Source organism: Maniola jurtina, chromosome 15, assembly GCF_905333055.1.
Source record: "Maniola jurtina chromosome 15, ilManJurt1.1, whole genome shotgun sequence".
Taxonomy (NCBI): Eukaryota; Metazoa; Arthropoda; class Insecta; order Lepidoptera; family Nymphalidae; genus Maniola; species Maniola jurtina.
The window spans coordinates 10,189,573-10,211,820 of NC_060043.1; the positions used below are offsets into that span (position 1 = coordinate 10,189,573).

Sequence of the window (22,248 nt, forward strand, 5' to 3'; positions counted from 1 at the left end):
TCTATCTATTTGCAGACCGGTCTAACCGCTCAATATTGGTCTTCTGTGTGTTTTAAAGGTGCGTTTTCATTGAAGCGAAGACGAGTGGCAGAGAGGGGTAACGCAAACCTGCATAAATGGATATTTCACTATATCGAGCCAATCAAAGTGGGGACGAGCAGCTTTGTTTTTTAACCCCCGACCCAAAAAGAGGGCATGTTGGGCATGTAAGTTTGACATGTACATCTGTGTATCTGTCTGTGGCATCGTAGCTCCTAAACTAATGAACCGATTTGAATTTAGTATTTTTTGTTTGAAAGGTGGCGTGTTCTTAGCTATAATCCAAGAAAATCGGTTCAGCCGTTCGAAAGTTATCAGCTCTTTTCTAGTTCCTGTAACCTTCACTTGTCGGGAGTGTTATAAATTATTAATTTACGCTTGTGCTTTCATCGCTTATCGGTATTGTTTAAAGGCTCATCAGAAGACATTTTTCACTCTCCGATATTGAAAAACGTGATGCTTAGTCGCATGCTTCTTGTGTTCGCTTTAGTGGAACCACACCCTAACTTGTGTCCGCGAATATCTCGAATTCGGTCACCGCTGCAAATTGGAAGACAGCCGGATGAGATGAGAAAAAGAAAGCTAATATAAATCATCGTTTAACATAATTCACCACTTGTGTCTTGCATAAGTAATGTAATAACACGTTTGTTTCGGCTTTCCGTAGTTTCTTTTAATTTCACTGCGTTTCTTCAGTGATTAATAAAGATATCATCTATAATATGAGGTATTTAGGGTAAATTAAAAATTTTATCGTTTCAATCGTAGTTTGGCGGTCATCACGCAAAAAGCCTCTCTATGTAAAAGCGCTTCTTTTGATTCCGGGTAACGATAACTAAACTAAACTCTCTTACAATATTATCATCCAACCAATTGCGTCTTTGGTCATTATATAGAGTTCTTTTGCTTGTCATTATACTTTCTTCCAGCACTAATATTGGGGAATGACTATTGGGCTCTGTAACTTAACTTGATATACCTGACATCCTTTTTTACAATCGTCAGACATTAATCAATTTTTTTACCAACCACTCATTAGACCAATCCAACTAGTACAAATTCGATGGACCCACGTTCAATAGGGCTAAGTTCCTGTTACCACCATCCTGACTTATCGTCAGTCACCGTCTCTGCGTCGTTTTTCCTCATTGCTGAAAGTTGTGACCCCTTTCTATCAATCACATGATAGGGGTCTTCTTGAAAAAATGCGGTTGGCGGTGCGGTAAATCCTTTTGCATGCCATTCGATTACAGGAATTACTGACACTTAGGACACGGAAGAAACGAAAAGGTCCAGATGGAACTTTGAAAGTCGGGCACCCATCCAGCTACCGACCTGGGTTAAATATAAGTAGGGACAGTAAGAAAGCAATAAATTGTTATTAATATAATATTACTTCAGCTTTCAATTTTAATGAACTAGCTAAAGTACTGAAAAAGCGTGTTATCAGCGGAAAGAATTATCTCACGCCTGCTTCGATGCGAATTATGTATAAAATGTTATCAATATTTCACACTGATTACCTCTGCCGCGATTATAACGCCAAACCGATAATTACGCAGTGTATTGTGTGCGGTGTAATCAAAAATTTGTATAGGTAACTACTAAGTACCTGCATAATATTTTTTTTATCCATACTAATATTATAAACGCGCAAGTGTGTCTGTCTGTCTGTTACCTTTTAACGGCTCAAGTTTAACCGATTCTCACGTTTGGTACAGCGTTAGCTTATTACCTGGGAACGGACATAGGCTACTTTTTTGCCGGAAAATCTAAGAGTTCCCTCGGGATTCCTAAAAACCCATCCGCTTAACCGATTTGTATAAAATTTGGTACCGAGGTAGCTTGCGTCCCTGTTATTGATATAGGCATTTTTTATCCCGGAAAATCGAACAGTTCCCACGGGATCTTTAAAAACCTAAATCCACGCGTACGAAGTCGCGGGCATCCTCTAGTATTGTGTAAATAGCGAGCAAACGAGCAAACGGATCACCTGAAACAGGATTACCACCGCCCATGAACATTTCCGCCCAGCAGCACCAGAGGAACCGCCAATGCGCAATGCGTTGCCGGTTTTCAGGAATTCGTTGATCTGCCCTTTGAATAACGCATGTTAAAATCCAGCAAGAACACCGGGGAAGGGAGTTGGTTCCACAATTTGCATGTATGTGGAAAAAAGATCTAGGTGGCCGAAGTACACCAGGTGTGTTTAACATGGTGATCAAGTATTTTAAACAAATGCAAAAAAAGGATTATGATTTATCAAACTATATTTTGATAGCCCCTTTATGTGTTTAAAGATAAGGACTGCCCGATGCCCCAAAAAAATGTTTGAACTGACAGTCAGATGTATTGTGTGGCAATCACAAAACACTTACATCCTCTGGCCGACTGGATAGCTCCTTATCGGACGTGTCCTTTCGAAGCGTTGTATACAAGTGTGTACGCATACATAAACGCAAATGTGAGTGTGGTGAGTGTTCTCTCACACATACTTAGCCACGCATTGTGGTATATTAACCGGTAACCCCCGACCCAAAAAGAGGGGTGTTATAAGTTTTACGTGTGTATCTCTGTATCTGTCTGTGGCATCGTCGCTCCTAAACTAATGAACCGATTTTAATTTAGTTTTTTTTGTTTGAAAGGTGGCTTGATTGAGAGTGTTCTTAGCTATAATCCAAGAAAATCGGTTCAGCCGTTTGAAAGTTATCAGCTCTTTTCTAGTTACTGCAACCTTCACTTGTCGGGGGTGTTATAAATTTTTAATTTACACTTGTTACCATGCCGTGCATGCAATGTCCATTTTCGGAATGTATCTGTATATATTGCGCTAGTTTTGTGAACATCAAATAAACAGTACCTACGTCGATCTCCTATATAAACAGAATCACTGCCCAACACCCGTTGTCGCATCTGGTTCTGGTCATAAAAAATACCAATAAAATTTGTTTTGATGTGGGTTTAGGTCGCAGTAATTCGTCAACCGACAGACGTGCACAGCTGAGCAATAGGCCTCTTAAATAGAGATTTTTCACATACGCATTCTTGCGCCGCCCATATCCCGGCTGCATGGGAGCCTGCCTGAAGTATGGATACTTCAGTAAGGCTGACGGCATGTTGTCTGTCAACCGGGCGGCTAGAGGGTCTGCTAATACTGCACATTTCGACACCAAATCAATTTAAGCTTGCCATTTCTAAGGCAAAATTACCTGACGCTATTACTAATGATAATGATATATAGGGAAAAATTAATTAGAAACGGAACACATTAACAGTTTTGTGATAAGATAACCAATTATTTTCCTCGTGACCACAGTAATACTTATAGAATGTAGAATAGGTATTTTTTTTATTACTTAATGCAGTCATAAAACAAAAAATGTCACTATAGGAAATGTCATTTCATTTCATTTTATTTCATTTCATAGGAATAAAGTTTAGAACCTAGACAGGTCCAAAACCAGTCGGGAAAAATGCAAATACACGTCATAGTAACGTAATAGACCAAAACAATAAAAATTAAATAGAACTAGAGCGAAAATATACCGATCCATTTTACTTAAGCGCGCCCGAACAAAAACTTAATAAGCTCATTACACTGAACGTTCCCACGTACATCGTTCCGGACTGAGAGGAAATGTTTGAAATAATTACCCACTACCTACCTAGTCCAAGAGATAGTCATAATATCTTACATGACTAGAATACAAAAATCTTTCACCTGACTCCACATTTAAGTACCTATAAGTGTTACTTAATCACACTTGTTAGTAAACACCATCATCATCAACCCAACGCCGGCTCACTACTGAGTACTATCATAATAAGAAAGATTTGACCAAAGTCCACCTCCACCACGCTGGCCAAGTGCAGATTAGCAGACTTCACACACACATTTGAGAAAATTAACGACAGCTCTCAGGCATGCACGTTTCCTCGCGATGTTTTCTTTCACCGTTATGAAAAGTTAGTGGTACGTGCCTGGAATAGAACCCCCGCCCTCCTGAACAGAAGGCCGATACGACGTCTTAACCATTAGGCTATCATTGTTTTTTTGACTTAATTAGAGGTGAACATAGGCTACTTATTATGCCGGAAAATCAAAGGGATCCCATGCAATTTTTAAGAAACTTTTTTTTTAAGTCGGCCATCATCTAATTATGTATATTATCTCTTACACAATACTCGATTAAGTACTAATTTATTTTTGTACATGTTTCAAAATACATTAAAGTAAGTAGGTAGGTAGGTATCTTACACGAATCGCTAGTTCCTCGAATACACAAAAATCATTATCGTTTCCTTATATTTTATTGTACTTATCATTATCCATCAATAACAACGATTTAATTCATCAAATTGACATAGATAAGCAATCTTAATTGATTAAAAAAATCAATAATGCTATAGCTAAAATGCTTTTATAAATTCAGTCAAATTACTAAATTATCGTAAGAACAAGTGAGTAATTATTAATTAAAAAAAAATCTAAAACACATGTGACTGCTCCGTCATATTGAATTTTTTTTTTTTTTAAATTATAGCCTGTGTGTAAAAATTGTAGCAAGAATTCTAACGATACCACATACGTTCAAAGCTATTCAGGCATTCAGAAGTTATGGTGGAACAATGAAATACAAATGAACCCTGAAAACATAACACTCCTTTTTTAGGCAATCGTGTAAAAAAATGCTCTATTTTGAAACATTTTACGTATTAGTTTCATAAGAAATATTGTAACCGTCTCTTACACTATGTACTGTATTTAAAGGCGTAATGTCATACTTCTATTCGTATAATTAGGCAAAGCTTTGCGTTTTTCAACAACGCTGATTAAGGTTTCGTAAAGGTGATTGTCGTTACACAATTGAAATAATTATGTATTATGAGACGTTACATTGTTTACTTTAGAACTAAATAAAAATATTTATAGTAGGATAGGAAGCTTAAATTTTTGGCATACTATGTATCAGCCACTAAGGTTACTGAGCATCATGGACGTTATGGATCATCACTAGTGAGCTAGGGTCTCCCCTCAGGATGAGAAGGGTTTAGGTCATAGTCGATCACACTGGCCAAGTGTGGATCGACAAACTTCACACCTTTTCGAGAACATTACGAATAACTTTCAGGTTTCTTAATAGTAAATTATAAACCCACTAAGAAGGGATTTTCAAATACTTCACTCGAGCAAAGTCGTGGCGTGGCGGGAGTGTCATGTATAAACTTATAATAATTGAAAGAAAGTATCTGCATGGGATATAGCTTTAGATACTAGTATAAACTTAAGTTACCTTTCTTCTTCTTTCTTTGGAGAAAAAATTACCTAAATATCATTTACTTACACCGAGTATAAAATAAATATATCTCCACTAAAACAGTAGACTAATGAGTGCCCGTGGTGATAAAAGTTGTTGTGGGCATTTAAAGCCTGCGCTGGTACTGCTATGATTTAGTGTTGAGGCCGATTACTATCGGAAAAATGTATGCAAAAGTTACATAGGTATCGATGATTAAGAAAAGGGAAGAAAAAAAATTTAAAATAGCATAGTTTACTTACACCGCGTATAAAATGAATACAGTAGATTAATGAATGCCCGCGGTGAGTGGTGACACAAGTCGTTGTGGGCATTTAAACCTTGCCTTGGTGACTGCTTTTGTGATTTATAATCTGTAGTCCGATTATTATCCAGCTACAATTAACGTGAGCTATAAATAGCTAGGCGAAGACAGAAAAATGTATGGAAAAGTTACGAGTTGATAGGTACACCTAATTATAGACGCCAAACACTAACCTTGCGGTTATAATATGTATTACTAGCTGATACCCGCGACTTCGTTCGCGTGGATGTAGGTTTTTTAAAATTCCCGTGGGAACTCTTTGATTTTCCGGGATAAAAAGTAGCCTATGTGCTAATCCAGGGTATAATCTATCTCCATTCTAAATTTCAGCCCAATCCGTCCAGTAGTTTTTGCGTGAAGGAGTAACAAACATACACACACACACACGCACACACATACAAACTTTCTCCTTTATAATATTAGTGTGAAGTGCGATGTGATTTAAATTGAGATCGTATTGTTGTTATTGGCTGAGTTTTCAAACTCTTGAAAAAACTGTGTGGCCTACTCAATAGTGGAAAGACTGCTAGCTAATCCAAAGGATTAAGTTGATTTCAAACTACGGAATATAATATAATACATTAATATCGCTCACCCTACTTTTAAATGTCACTGTTCACACTGTTAGATGTAATAATATTACAAATAAGTGTGAACAGTGACATTTAAAAGTAGGGTGAGCAATATTTATATATTATATTATATTATATTATATTTCCGTAGTTTGAAGGCAAATTTATGGATTTTTCTAACAAATTACGTTCTTGACAAAAACAATGCAGGCAAATACAAAAATGATGAAAGCGGGCCGACAGGTTTTATGAAACCAATTAGTTGTATGGATTTACCGGTTGGTTAATAACTAACCGCGGATGAAGCCTGAGCCTTAGACCAGAACCGAGACGGTTTAGTCATTTATAAATTCCTGAATTCTATTTGACAGGAATCGAACTTGAGACTTTTAAAAACACAGAGTTTAATCATAAAGGATAAAATTAGTAGTTGTCCTGGTAAATATCCATGACATACTATTCAAATTGAGATTGAAATATATGATGATAGAGCTATTATGATCGCCATACATCTCAATTATGAATCACGGATGAAATAAAATCAGAGGTTTGGCATCAAATCTTTTTTTTTTATTTGACTACTTGAAATACTGATTCATTGAAAATTCAAATGATCACCACCCATATTACAAATGCGAAAGTCTGTCTGTTTGTTGGTTTGTCCTTCAAACACGTCCTCGCGTCACCACCATGTCTGCAACGGAGCAACGCGGATTGAGGTGGTTTTGCGCATGGATAGAGTTATAAACCTGAAGAGCGTCATAGGCTACTTTTTTAAAGTTTGTTTTAATTTTTAACCTATCGTAGGCTACTTTTTATCCCGGAAAATTAAAAATTCATGAGCATCAGCTAAGTACAAATAAAATGAAACCAAAATACCATTAAAATAATTATACCAGAGTTCAGTTCACCCATGAAATCTGAACTACTTACTAATGCTTAGTACAATTATTTTAGCACCACACAGAATACAGGATAGAATGAATCGAAAAAATACTGTCGCAAATAAAATAAAAAGTAAGATAAACGTATAAAATAGCCACTAATTCCCGTGGTGACACCCGACAACTTGTCACGGGGCATTAAACTTGCGCCCGTTCGTACTGCTGACTGCATTGCAGATTTGTGACATGTATGTATCATGTATGCTACAAATTGAGAGCATCAATTACGCGCGGCAATTAATTTGAAACAAGTAACAAATTAAAAATTCAAATGACATGTGTGACATCATTCCTAAATCCCAAACTGACGATTTTTTTGACCCCCGACCCAAAAAGAGGGGTGTTATAAGTTTGACGTGTGTATCTGTGTATCTGTCTGTGGTATCGTAGCTCCTAAACTAATGAACCGATTTTAAATTAGTTTTTTTTGTTTGATCGAGAGTGTTCTTAGCTATAATCCAAGAAAATCGGTTCAGCCGTTTGAAAGTTATCAGCTCTTTTCTAGTTACTGTAACCTTCACTTGTCGGGGGTGTTATAAATTTTTAATTTACACTTGTTAGTAAATATTATTGAGGCTTCCTAACATGTCATGATAGCCTAGTGGTAAGATATCCGTCTCCTATTCGGGAGATCGGGGGTTCGATCCCGGGCACGCACCCCTAACTTTTCGGGTAATGTGCGTTTTAAACAATTCAATGTCGGTTAATCCGTGAAGGTCAATATTGTTAGGAAATCTTCATGCCTGAGAGTTCACCATAATATTCTTAAAAGTGTGTGAAGTCTGCCAATGCTCATTTGGCCAGCGTGGTTGACTATGGCCGGGTTGGCCATAGTCAACCACGCTGGTCAATTTTCATTTTGAGAAGAGACCCGTGCTCTGTAGTGAGCCGGCGACGGGTTGATAATGATGTACCAACTACCATTGTACATTTTGGATTATCAATTATAGAATTTATCAGATAACTGACGTACCTACTGGTGATAATTAATTACGTTGACTTAAAACCAAAGCTAAGATTTAAAATGAATCAATCAAGTTTTTTGCAATAACTTCAATGCTATAATTACTCGTATTTCATTAAAATTAATTTAAAAAAAAACCATTTCATTTATTTTTTGCATTAATTTCATTTTTACATTAATAAGACGATCATCAAATGAACTAAAACAAACCGTGAATTAAAATCAAAAGTTACGTAACATCAAATAAGGGATGCCACTTTATAAATAGCAAAACTTATTCGAGGAGGAAAACAAAGATTAAAATCTGGAGATAAACTCACTTTGCCACTTCCTGGCGACGATAAATTAGATGAGTGTAAGCTAAATGAATGTGTGTTTGAGAACAATAATTTAAACTTGTAAGATTAAAATATTATCTGTACCAAAATCTCAAATCTGAAGCAAAACCATCGCGAATATGTTTCAGAAGCTCCTAAGATACGTTTTAACTTTCATCGTATAATTAAACATCTGGGCTTTGAGACATATTTCACAGGATATTTCTACAATGTTCGGTCTAAGCCCTCAAGTCTAAGCCCTGCGTTATGTCGACAGCCCATATTGTTAGTCCAGAATCCCGAGACCACCAGACGTAACTTATTTTCTGAGAAACAAAATCCGTGGGATAGAGTAGCGATAGTGTGTGCATTTAATGCAAACATATTTGCTACCTTGTGCCGACGACCAGTTAAAAGATATCAACTGTTAAAGGTACTTAAAATCATTATTCACTTTTCTTATAGTCTGAGTGCTGATTTTTATCATGTACTTATGTTTTACACTACAGAATATTATTATTAATTAATATTCAATACTACCAGTTACTTCTCGCTGAAGGTTGTGTCCGCCAGACGCTTTAAGCCCGCAAAAAAATAACATAATTAAACTTATTTATAGTCTTAGTCATAATTTGTCTATTATGATACTCAGGCGATATACCTACATAAAAATCAGTACTTAGACTTTAAGAAAAGTTAGTAAGTAATGTTCTTCCGTACCTTTAGCAGTTGATATCTTTAAATTAGCCACAAGCTAGCAAACAGAATATGCATACGTTCAAAGTACATACTAACTCTACTCTATCCCACACATTATGTTTCTCAGAAAATAAGTAACGTCTGGCGACGCTGGGATGTTGGACCATCAAACCTAACCCTGTGTTATGTCGACAGGCTGGATATATGGACAACTGTACACATTATTTTAACAGGCTCTAACTCAGTGGCAAATTAGGGTACACGTCATCAAATAGTAGTTTAGGGACCAACAATTATTTATGTAATCACCGTTGGATACCCAACACTTTATTAATGTTTATTTAAGCCTAATTATACTTCATGAATAGATAACAACGATTTCGTATTAACACGCAAGTATAATTTAATATTTATACTCTACCGATAGCAACCTTTGCTGATAAAAATCAGATTTTAATAAAAAAATCAATGATATTTCTTAGAATGCATGACTTATTGATGATGATATGAGAAGATTAGATTAACTAAAACCACAGACTACAAGTGTAAATTAAAAATTTATAACAACGCCGACAAGTGAAGGTTACAGTAATAACTAGAAAACAGCTGGTAACTTTCAAACGGCTGAACCGATTTTCTTAGATTATAGCTAAGAACACTTTCGATCAAGCCACCTTTCAAACAAAAAAAAAAAACTAAATTAAAATCGGTTCATTAGTTTAGGAGCTACGATGCCACAGACAGATACACAGATACACACGTCAAACTTATAACACCCCTCTTTTTGGGTTGGGGGTTAAAAACAGATCCATTGCTACCAACTAACGGAAACATCTAATACAATATAGCTATAAGCTAAGTTATGTAGGCGAGTTTAGACTAGACACAGGACAAGATTGTTCAAAGAAACCTCTGATTCGGATTTATTCTCATTTTTCTCTTAGCAAAACTTCCAAAAGTTTCAAAATATTTGAAAATTAGAGATTTATTTATGAAGTTAACAGATACAATATTTTTGGAGTCTTGATTCACGAATTTTCATTGTACACGTCTTATTAATTAACAATTAGGAACTTAAGTAGCTAACTCAAACACAATACCGGTATCCTCATTAAAATAGAATAAGAAGCAGAATGTTAATTATCTTTTATCTCTTGTCAATCAACATAAAGACTGACATTGAATAAGGCCTTCAAATTTGCTGGAAATTTGGAAACATCCGTCAGAAACTCATTGGCGCAAAACTGTAAGTCATTCTTGATGCCTTCTCGGTTCTACCAAAGCAACAAACCAAAGAACTTTGAAAATCATTTTCCAATCATCTCAATCATAAATTATTATCTTTTGATCACTTCTAGTACTAGGTACTTAATTTTGATTATGTGAGTAATTATTATGAACTCAGCAATGACACCTATCTAGATAAACTTATGTCGGGTTTCAATATTCAATTTATCCGTTATCTATCAATTAGTTACTTGTCAAAGCATACTATAGCAACGTAGTTATTTGTCAAAGCAGACCTAATGATTTTTATCAAGTGACAACTGACGTTACCAGAGTAAACTAGGATGAGGGAACTCTCGGATTGATCTTGAATTGACGATATGTCGAATATTAGGTTATGGTCAAATGTACTAACATTTGACGTCTGCCAATGGCGTCGAAGCCTCGACGTTTTTAACCCCCGACCCAAAAAGAGGGATGTTATAAGTTTGACGTGTGTATCTGTGTATCTGTCTGTAGCATCGTAGCTCCTAAACTAATAAACCGATTTTAATTTAGTTTTTTTTTTTTGTTTGAAAGGTGGCTTGGTCGAGAGTGTTCTTAACTATAATCCAAGAAAATCGGTTCAGCCGTTTGATAGTTATCAGCTTTTTTCTAGTTACTGTAACCTTCACTTGTCGAGGGTGTTATAAATTTGTAATTTACACTTGTGTCACATGTTTTCTAACTGTCATGAATTATGGCGTTACCAAATAATTCATCGACAGATTATAGATAGATTGAATATTGAAAACGGAAGTTAGTAAGTAAAATATTATCCAAATACCATCCAAATCGTTAGATTTCGTTCGGAGAAACTAATTACATTACGAGTAGAATTACACAAGAATTGCTCATTAAGATCTAATTTCTTAACACCATAAAAAAGGCTAAATAGGTGCATCAAATTCTTCCAAACACATTTAAAGCTATAATTAATTAATTATGGTTATTTGGACTTTTTGAGAAAGTTATGGGTCTCAATGTAGTGTTGTTAATATTAATGATGTTTAACAAACCGTTTTAGAATCACATTAAGTTTGCAGTGGCCTTTCTATTTTGCTGTATCTCCACCATATATTTAATATGCAATCATCGTATTTAAATGCCGCTTATTGTTAGCTCTCCTTGACATGCCGACGACCTTAGCAATAGCAATGCATCATCTTGCGCCGACTCATCATGTTTAAGCCTTATAATTTCAAAACTAAACAATGGATTTTGGTATTTACTTATTAAAGCCACTACCTAAATACGGAATTGATTAATTTCACTATTATGAGCTGTATCCACATTAAGAGGGCTCTCTCCGTCACTCGTTTCGTACAAACGTAGTTCCAATTTCGTTTGAATATTAAGCAACCAAAGTCCATGAAATTTTGCAGACATATTCTAGAAACTAATATCTATGTCTGTGGTTTTCCAGATTTCTGTTAAAATATTCGGTTTCAAAGTTACGCGGTCTTAAAAGTTTTCATACAAATCTTTGAGCCCCTGTAATTTTAAAACTACATATTTTTAGAAAAATCTAAAACACCACAGACACAGATATCAGTTTCTAGAATATGCCTGCATTTCATGGACTTTCGTTGCTTAATATTCAAATTAAATTGGAACTATGATTTAATGAAACGAGTGACGGAGAGAGCCCTGTTAATGCTAGATTCCATAACTTTGATTCAAGCAATTTGTACTATCGACTCTACGCTATCTTATCAATACTTTAAATCTTTATACTAACTGATTAATATTGCGTCTCTAGACATTTTCTGTTGTAATTCTATATGGTATTTTAGGTTATATAATTTATCTAATATGTATGTAATGTTAGTCCATTACATTTGTCGATTACTCAGTTTTAAATGATCATTAAGACGTGTTCGTGATGACTATCTAAATAATGACGAACTACCATTACATAAAAAACAATGCCGAATAGATTAGGCATAATTCACCACGTCCATGGGTAATCGATTTTAATAAATAATAGGTAGCTTTTTAGAACTAAGCCGTTTTTCGTTAACGTCTGAATATGATACAAAATTAACAAATTTTGGTAATGATAAAATACCTATCTACCATTATCATTATGCATTTATCATGTATCAACTGACTTATCTGATAGAAGTATTCAGAAGTGTATTTTACATTCGATAAGTTAAGAGGGGTCTCTCCGTCACTCGCTTCATACAAACGTAGTTCCAATTTCATTTGAATATTAAGCAACCAAAGTCCATGAAATTTTGCAGACATATTCTAGAAACTGACTGACGGAGAGAGCCCTGTTAAAACAACAACATTAATAGGTAATGTTTTATTGTAATGAAAGTAACAAATATTTTTTACACTACAACCATTCTTTGCAGTTTGTAGTGTAGAAAGGGAGTGGAAATGGTATGAGTAGGTAATTTAGTTTGATATGAAAATTATTCATATACCACTCGTAACAGCAAACTTTTCCTCATTTAAAATGTTGTAGGCGGTGAATGTATGTTTGAAGTGATTTTTAAGCAAAGATACGGCATATGAATTACCATTACTTACAGAATATTGAACTCTGTTGTTTTAGCCATTAAAGACGGTGCCCGATTGCTTGTTGAAGAAAACGTTACTTGAATTACAAATCACCTCTTTGACGCAGTAGTCTGTAACTTATGAGGGGACCTATTTGTGATTAATGGCGTTTCCCCATTTTAGGATTCTGGAAACGATTATTTATTCCTTGTTGATAGCCTGCGATGAATTTACTGCATACAAATGCCTCGAACGGAACGCACTGGTGTAACAAAAAACAATTAAAAAAACAGTTCAAGCTTTGCAAGTCAACGAACCTGCCGCTGCAAGAACTTTAAGCATATTCGGAAATGGTCGAAATGATCAATTTAAAAGTCCAAGAGTCCATTATAAAGACCGGACAAGTGACATTCCGAATGCATCCAATAGCATTACTATTCGCAAAGCATAAACGCACCAACCTTGAATGAAGAAGGGGTTTTCCGTGAAAGCCAAGGCCAATCCAGGTATAACCACAAAATGTTAATGCGTATATTCGATATTTAGAGCACTTGCCACATAAAATCCACAGGTAAAATTCGAAAGCTCGCGTACGTAATTCGCGGAGAACGAGCGTGCGTCTACCGATGACGGAGCACTGAATTCAACTGAGGAGGACCGAGGTACGGAGGTCCGTTTGATCGGAGGTTGCAGGCGATTGGCTGAGGAGTTGAGGACGGTGAAACGGGATGCGGCAGCGAGATGTGCGCATCGCACCCGGCTTCCGTTTGTCGCGTTTGATAATATTCGCACTGGGAAAACTTCGATATTTGCCGACTCTTTTGTCATAATTCCTTTTTCTTAGCTAATTTTATTTTAACACTAGATGATGCCCGCGACTTCGTCCGCGTTAAAAATCCCGTAGGAACTCTTTGCTTTTCCGAGACACAGGCTACTTTTTATCCTGGCAAATCAAAGAGTTCCTACGGGATTTCGAATACCTAAATCCACGCTGACGAAGTCGCGGGCGTCAGCTAGTTTTATATATTTTAATAAAACCAATTTACATTATGAAATTATAAATTTAGGTGCTTAATAGCCATGACATTTTTTACATTTTCGCTCAATAGAATTCTTAGTTTTTTACAAACAGCCAAACCAACTGGAACTAATTCACTTCACCAATGTCACGAGAGATGCGCTTCAGTTCAATTAGTTTTTCCAAGTTTTTAGGGGTTTTGAAAAAAACTGCTGAATTTATATACCTACCTACCTACTAGTTATATTATTTTCATAATCTATACTAATATTATAAAGAGGAAACCTTTGTATTTTTGTATTTTTGTATGTTTGTATTGAATAGGCTCAAAAACTACTGGACCGATTTCAAAATTTCTTTTACAATTACTTCTATTCTTCCGAATCCGTATAGGCTATATTTTATCCCGGAAAATAGATAGGATTTTTCGTGGTTGTGAAAATTGTGGAGTAAGGCGTCGAAAAAACTGCCATACGTTAACGATTCTCGCGAACGCTGCCTAAATGGTTAGAGATGTATGGTTGACTTCTATAGAAAAGTTGTAGAACTCAAAAATGCCTACAAAAAAGTCCGCGATAGTATAAACCAAACATTTATATTTTAGCCATTATAACCACTTTTCCATAGAATAAAAGTATTTAAAATTATTAACCTATGTTTATTGATCATATTATCGTCAAATACTAATCCTTATCCAAATAAACTATTTATTGAGATAGGCTACTTTTTATCCCGGAAAATCAAAGAGTTCCCACGGGATTTCGAAAAGCCTAAATCCACGCGGGCGAAGCCGCGAGCATCGGCTAGTTGTATATAAAGTAAGCTTTTGCTACCCGCGACTTCGTTCGCATCAGTTTCGATTTTTTTAAATCCCGTGGAACTCTTAGATTTTCCCGGGATGAAAAATAGTCAATATCCGTTTCCGGTGTGCAAGCTATCTCTGTACCTTCCAAACAGATGATGTCTGATATCTCCTTACTAAATGTTTATCAAAATCGGTTAAGCGGATGGGCCGTGAAAGGCTAACAGACAGACACGCTTTCGCATTTATAATATTAGTATGGAAGCATGGATAATAATAGTAGGTATGGAAGTAAATATATCTATGTTTTAATGATAACGAATATTAATAATCTGCCCATGTACATTATTATCACTTGCAATTACGATAGGAGCCTCTCTATAAGTAGGTATATTTTGTAATCTAGCATTAACCTCATTATCTTTTCATAATAACTTATTGCATTTGAAATTTGAATATATTTACCGCAAATATTAGTTTCCAGCGTGGAAGAGGCGGCTCTAGTCGTTGACTTAGCTGCTCACAATTATTATTCATCATCAGCATTCTGAGAGGAGCGAATCTCCTCTCAGAATGAGACATAGTCCACCACACTGGCCAAGTGCGGTTTGGCAGACTTCACTCACCTTTGCGAACATTATGCAGAACTCTCAGGCATGAAAGTTTCCTCGCGATGTTTTCCTACATAATTAAAACAAGTGATATTTAATTGCTTACAAGTGTAAATTAAAAATTTATAACTTTCAAAAGGTTGAACCGATTTTCTTGGATTATAGCTAAGAACACTCTCGATCAAGCCACCTTTCAAACAAAAAAAAAAAACTAAATTAAAATCGGTTCATTTGTTTAGGAACTACGATACCACAGACAGATACACACCTCAAACTTAATATAACACCCCTCTTTTTGGGTCGGGGGTTAAAAACGAACAATACTCCGAAAAATTAGAGATGCGGTGTATTATTTTAAATAAATAATAATTTATTAATTTTCTAACTGTCACAAAACAACGAAAATAGCCAACATGTGCAGACGAATCAACATATGCAATACTTACCCAACATCTGGCAGGACTGGTCATGTTATGCGCTTATCAAATACCTACCTAGTATTGAATGCAACTCTGGCATATTAGCAATATTACCTATTTAGCTATTTGTTTCGGAATAATATATTATTATTTAGTATTTGTGTAAGTAAGTATAACTAAAGTAAATCTGATCTGGCTTACATAAGTTTGGTCTGAATCTAATTCACCTTGAAAATTAATGAATTACCTATATTTATTATTTATTTATTTTCTAGCACTTGGCTGCAATCAGACCTGAAACTAGTATTTTATATACATATACAAGTGTAAATTAAAAATTTATAACACCCCCGACAAGTGAAGGTTACAGTAACTAGAAAAGACCTGATAACTTTCAAACGGCTGAACTGATTTTCTAGGATTATAGCTATTCCGCGCCTACGATCCAAAGTATCTGAGTTTTCCAAAACATCATTTTCAAATAAATAATTATGTATCTAGGCAACGTCCATCTTGACAGCTTGACATTTGTCAATTGGCATAATATTATGAACCTAACGGTTATGTAACCATCTTTTCTACAAGATAACTAGAAAAGAGCTGATAACTCTTAAACGGCTGCACCAATTTTTTTGGATTATAGCTAAGAACACTCTCGATCAAGCCACCTTTCAAACAAAAAAAAGTAAATTAAAATCGGTTCATTCGTTTAGGCGCTACGATGCCACAGACAGATACACAGATACACAGATACACAGACACACAGATACACAGATACACAGATACACACGTCAAACTTATAACACCCCTCTTTTTGGGTCGGGGGTTAAAAATGAAAAGTAGAGACCCACCTACTAAGCAAGTGTAAAAGCATAAAAAAATTGGAAGGTAAAGATTATTGCAAAATGCAAGTATAATAATATTATGGCTATTGGCGATAAAATGATACCTGCTACTGCGGTTTTATGCGTTTCTGAACATTTTACTATGATGGTTATCCTTGACATTTAAATCAAATTGCACATTCTCATACCGACTTCTTCATTTTTATGTTTTAGTATTAAATACAAAATATGAAGTAAGTATATATTATGTGGTCTATTTATTTATTTTATTTGGAAAACTTTACTGCACACACTAACATATATTAACAGAAAACATTAGAAGAAACTATACTAGATGGTGCAAAGGTGGCCTTAACCCATTCTTGACCGCCGTGCCAATTTGGGAACACTTACTTATTGAAGTTAAATAAAAAAAGTATTGACATCAGTTATTACATTATTACATTTATGAGTAGTTGAAAGTACACAGATTAAATGTAACATAAAAAAATTTAGTTATCATCAGTATTATTTTGGTAACGATCCATCAAATTTCGTTATCGAGAGACATGTGGAGGTTTGTATAGTTTTTTAGTTATTATATTATGTAGATAAAATACATCATCAATAATAATTATATTTTGTCAAATTCAATAAATTACAAAATATTTACAAGCATTTTTAGTTACTTATACTAAGTATATAAAATTTTATAGGACTCGAAATATTACTGTACCAATTTGGGTACAGTGGCCACAAGTATGGTACTAAAACACTAAATATATATCTATTTTTTCATACTATCAAGATGAACTAAAAAGGCATTATAGTGCCAAATACAACTTTTGAAGATAAGAGGAGGCTATAATTACGATCTTACAAGATAGTGATAACAGTTTGACGTATGGTTTTGCTATAATTCCATGAAAGGTCAGTGGCGTTACTGATGAAGAAGAGGGTTTTGATGACGACGAGACTTCATCAAGCTTGCCAAATGACGTTCTAGGAAATACTAGCATGCACCCGCGGCTTTGCTTCCGTGGGAATTTGGCAACATATAGCTTTATTTTTCAACAACGTTATAAAGGGCACATCTATGCAAAATTTCAGCTTCCAAGCTTTGGGCCAAGTTCAAGGGTTTGGGCTAGGCGCTGATGTGTCAGTCGCTGAGTGAGTCAGCAATTTTCTTTTTTATTTAGATTTGTTCACAATCTTGGTAGGTAACTACCTACTCTTTCAGATTCAGAAATCAGCAGTGATGATGATTCGTTGGCTGTCAAAAGAGTTCCAATTAGAACCAATACGCCACGAATTGAAAAGCTTAGTATTGAACCAAATCAATCCGTTTCGAATGTTCCGGTTTAGCGAAAGTCTACCGCAAGTTATTCGAAAACTGACAGGCAATCTTACGAATGAATTCTGAACGGAAATTGTATGAAAGATTCCATATTTGTTTCAAAATAACAACAAGGACATGGGTGGAGTGGACGAAATGGTCCAATCAATATTGCTGTACAGAATTGACATTCATGGCAAAAATGGCAGCGGATCTCATTCACTTACATGATTTACATGGCAGTATAAAATGCCTGGGGATTGCCTGCAAAGAAAACCCTATAGATCGAATTATTATCTCGACGAAGTATAGCCAGAATTTATCTCAAGGAATCGATCCAAAACCACTCTGCTCACCCATGTCACAACTAGACGGTACTGATCACGTTCCTGAAAAGCTTCCTAAGCGTATCTGTTGTGTCTTTTGCCGAAATAGACTCGGTTGGGATTGCAAAAATGCAAGAAATCAGTTCGAAATGATAAACCTTGTGTTTCAAATTTTGACTCATAAGTGGCCATTGTGCCAATTTGGGTACACCCCTGTAAAATCCTGAAAAATATTTTTTCAGACTTTTTTTCTTATTTTTTTGTATCTTTGTGTTGGCAATAATTGATAAATATAAAAAAATCTAAGATTATCTTTCTAGTTTTTCTTTGGCCTCAAATGGGTTAAGGTGCCCACGCACTTGAACTGAACTGCAGTTCAGCTGCAGTTCAGTTCAAGTGCGTGGGCATCTTTATTGCTATAGCAATCTCTACAGGCAACCTTTGATGTGGACTTCGTCTGTGGTGGCGTTTGCTGGCGCACGTGTTATGCTTTTTTGGAGTGTTTTTTTGTTAGAAGTGGCCGGTTTTTGTGTTCTGCTGGTGTTCATTGGTGGTGGAACTGACTGGGAAGTGCTCTAATGGGGCGCCGCGTGTATGTCGGTGGGCGCCGGCACAGACGAAGTCCATACTTATACATATAGTTTCCCTAACTTGTAAATAACTACAAACTTGACATTGGCTAATCAGTGTAAAGCCAGACGAGAGAGAAAAAAAAAAAAAAAAAACCTTTGATGTACTAGTTCTGACATTTGACTACCATTTGACGCCAGGCCTGCCAGTGACGTCGAGGTTCGACGTCAAAATATGTCCCTACATTTGACCCTAGGTAGTAGGTAGCCTATGAATCGAATATTATATTTTTCTTTGATTTCACATAACTTAACATTTGACATATCGGGATCAAACAAAGAATTCCCTCACTCTAGTGCACTCTGCCGCTACTATCGATTGCAGCATGCACCGCCGATAAGCTATCAACGGTTCAGTCAGAGTTCATTATCATACATTATTTACTCTTTGTCAATAATTGACACAGGGTCGCCGACCGCCGGCTGCAGAGGTCTTTTTAGGGTTCCGTAGGTACTTCAAGGGTGCCAAAGGGACCCTATTACTAAGACTCCGATGTCCACCCGTCCATCCGTCCGCTTTTTTTAAAATTCAGATACAAGTTGGCCCTTGCTTTCAATCCCATCTGGTGGTTAGTGACCATGCAATCTAAGATGGAAGTGGCCTAACCTGGAAGGGGTATGGCAGTTTTCATTAAAACCCATACTTCTTTGGTTTCTAAATGGCATCGTACCGGAACGCTTAATCGCTTGGTAGCAAGGCTTTGCCGGTAGGGTGGTAACTAGCCACGGCCGAAGCCTCCCCCCAGATAAGATCAGAAATGTAGAAAATAAAATTCCAAACCCCTGCCAGGAATCGAACCCGGGACCACCCACTAATAAGACCACAGCGCTTACTACTGCGCCAGGGAGGTTGTTTGCCTGTCCGCGGACTGTATCTCGTGAACCATAATAGGTAGAGATCTGAAATTTTCACAGAATTTGTATTTCTATTGCCGCTATAACAAAAATCTTAAATTTAAAATTGCCGGCATGAAAATTTAAAAATAGAAAAGAATTATTTTTTTTTTGATAGTATGGAACCCTTCCGGGGCGAGTCAGACTCGCACTTGACCGGTCTTTTTTCTGAAGTGTTTGTTTAGGATGTGAAGAGATTTTAGAAATGTTAATTCTGACCAAATACATAATATCTTGAACCAGTATTTTTACTATCAAGCCGGTAAGTAAATTCATCCATGGCATTTTATTTTTTTAATTATTCGATTACAAGTTAGCCCATAACCGCGATCTCACTTAAATATATTATATAAAAAATGACATTAAAAATACTGCTTATTATTTACTTAGTTGAATGATGTAAATTGTAAGATTATTTCTCAATTTTTCTAATTACAACGTAATAATTATAGAGAGCCAGTGCGTGCCAGACCTTTGTTATTTTATAAAAGCTGGAAGTTTCCCCAATACGCCAGTAAAAAACAATCGTTCCTCCCTGTATTGTCCCCAATACAGGTAGGAACGATCAGCGGCTATGGTCGAAGTTTGGATCGTGATTCATGGTGGCTTTGGGAGATAACAGGTTCCTAACAAAGGTGTACAAAATCTTACGTCAAAGTATAAAGTCTAATTTTTTAATGTTTTCTTCGAAATAGTATTGGAAATCACGTCATGCATTGCCAGACACTTAGTGTCGTGGCATCCCTCTGCCAGACGCCCTTAAAGTTCAAAACTTTCACTTCACAGTTTTTCTCTCAAATCCACCATAATCCAAACTTCATAGTCGCTGATCGTTCCTCCCTGTGTTAGGGGCAATACGCGGAGAAACTTACAGCTTTTATAACATAACGAAGGTCTGGCACGGGCAGGCTCTTAGTCTATTAGATTACTTTCATTAAAACAATTATGTTTTATCAATTTGTACACATTATTCACTTATAGACACGTAAACCTTAATACCGCAGGGTTATTATCTACATTTTACGGCACTATTCGGCTCTACATTGGCCGAGTTAGACGAAAATTCGAATCGCGTCCCCGGCTTTAATTTTAATCAAGCGCCGACTAGAGAGTGGTTATGCGAATCGCCCTAATTGAACGAAATTAACCGCAATGGGAGAAGACTGCGATCGAGGGAATGGGAGCTAATTGCCGGATTTGAACTGTTATGTATGCCGTTACGCAATCAGAGTAGATTGAATTATAAAACTGTGTTTATGCTACTGATCTATTGCGGAAGCAAACATCAATCATTCTATGCTACAGTCTCAGTTGTTGTGATTGGCTGCATTTATGGTATTTTTGCTGCAACAATGCATTTTAGCTAATTAGAGATGAAGTTGTACCTGTCATTTTATCGTAATCAATTTGCAGCAGGTCGATTACGGAAAAGCTGCATCAACCATTGCTACAACCTTAGTTGTTGTGAGTGAGTTTTACTTTTAGCGCGTGCAAAGAAGTTACACGCACTATTTTTTTTATTCCACCAAGTAAGTAGTAAGAAAGTGGTCTCTTTCCTTCGATCTTACGAGTGACCATGAGTTTTTCAATATTACTGGCGTTCTTCCTTGCGATGTGACCGCAGTACTCAAGTGTCCTCCGCAGACAGATGTTAGATAGCATCATCTTTATTTTAAGTTTGTTAAGTACTGAGACATTGGTTCTGTGTTCAGTCCAAAAATAAAAATCTTACTAAAAATTATAATTGAATTGCCATATTTTTCACGATTTAAACCAAAACAGGATAACGTACTTACCTACCTGTTAAAGGTTACTATTTCGAACGTAATTAAGTAATTTAAATTATGCAAATTTTATTATCTATATCAGTTGTTTATGCATGTTATTGTTAGTGTACCTACATTACACTACACTAATTACCTACTGATAAAAATATCTACGGCTCCGGCCAAAACGCAACAGCAATGCGGTGAGTGTGGTACGAGTAGGTACTCATGTTGTGGTGGATTGATTTTAGAGTTCTTTGTTTTTAGATTAACAGAACTTTAAATCGCAAATATTTATATTATTCAGCGTACTGTATTATATAATCCATACTTTCATACTATTAATACAAACTGATAGGTATATCTCCATACTAATATTATAAATGTGAAAGTGTGTCTGTCTGTCTGCTAGCTATGCTATGCTAGCTTTTCACGGCCCAACACTTTAACCAATTTTGACAAAATTTGGTACAAAGATAGCTTGCATCCCGGGGAAGGAAGCATACTTTTTATGCCGGAAAATCCGCGCGAAACAACGCGGAAAATGTCGCGGGCATTAGCTAGTAAGTATAATAATCTCCTCCTGAACTGGCTATGGCAGCCGGAGACCAGCCAACTTGCAGGAGACAATATTATAGTATTAGAGTACAAACATAGGTGCACTTTCTATTCCCTCACTCTCATAG

At 36.0% G+C, this 22,248-nt stretch overlaps 1 protein-coding gene across 5 annotated transcripts in view; it reads right to left on the reverse strand.

The window, feature by feature from the left end:
- LOC123872265 (putative polypeptide N-acetylgalactosaminyltransferase 9) overlaps window positions 1-22,248 on the reverse strand; it is a 258,936-nt gene that overhangs the window by 181,939 nt on the left and 54,749 nt on the right. Inside the window, exon 1 of one of the 5 annotated variants that reach the window (XM_045916438.1) lies at window positions 13,399-13,610. The exons of 1 other annotated variant lie outside the window; for it this stretch is intronic. The gene's annotated coding sequence lies outside the window, so the exon portion shown is untranslated. Of the gene's footprint in view, window positions 1-13,398; window positions 13,611-22,248 lie in introns of those variants that run through there. 3 more of the 5 variants (XM_045916436.1, XM_045916432.1, XM_045916437.1) reach the window with 3 other exon arrangements.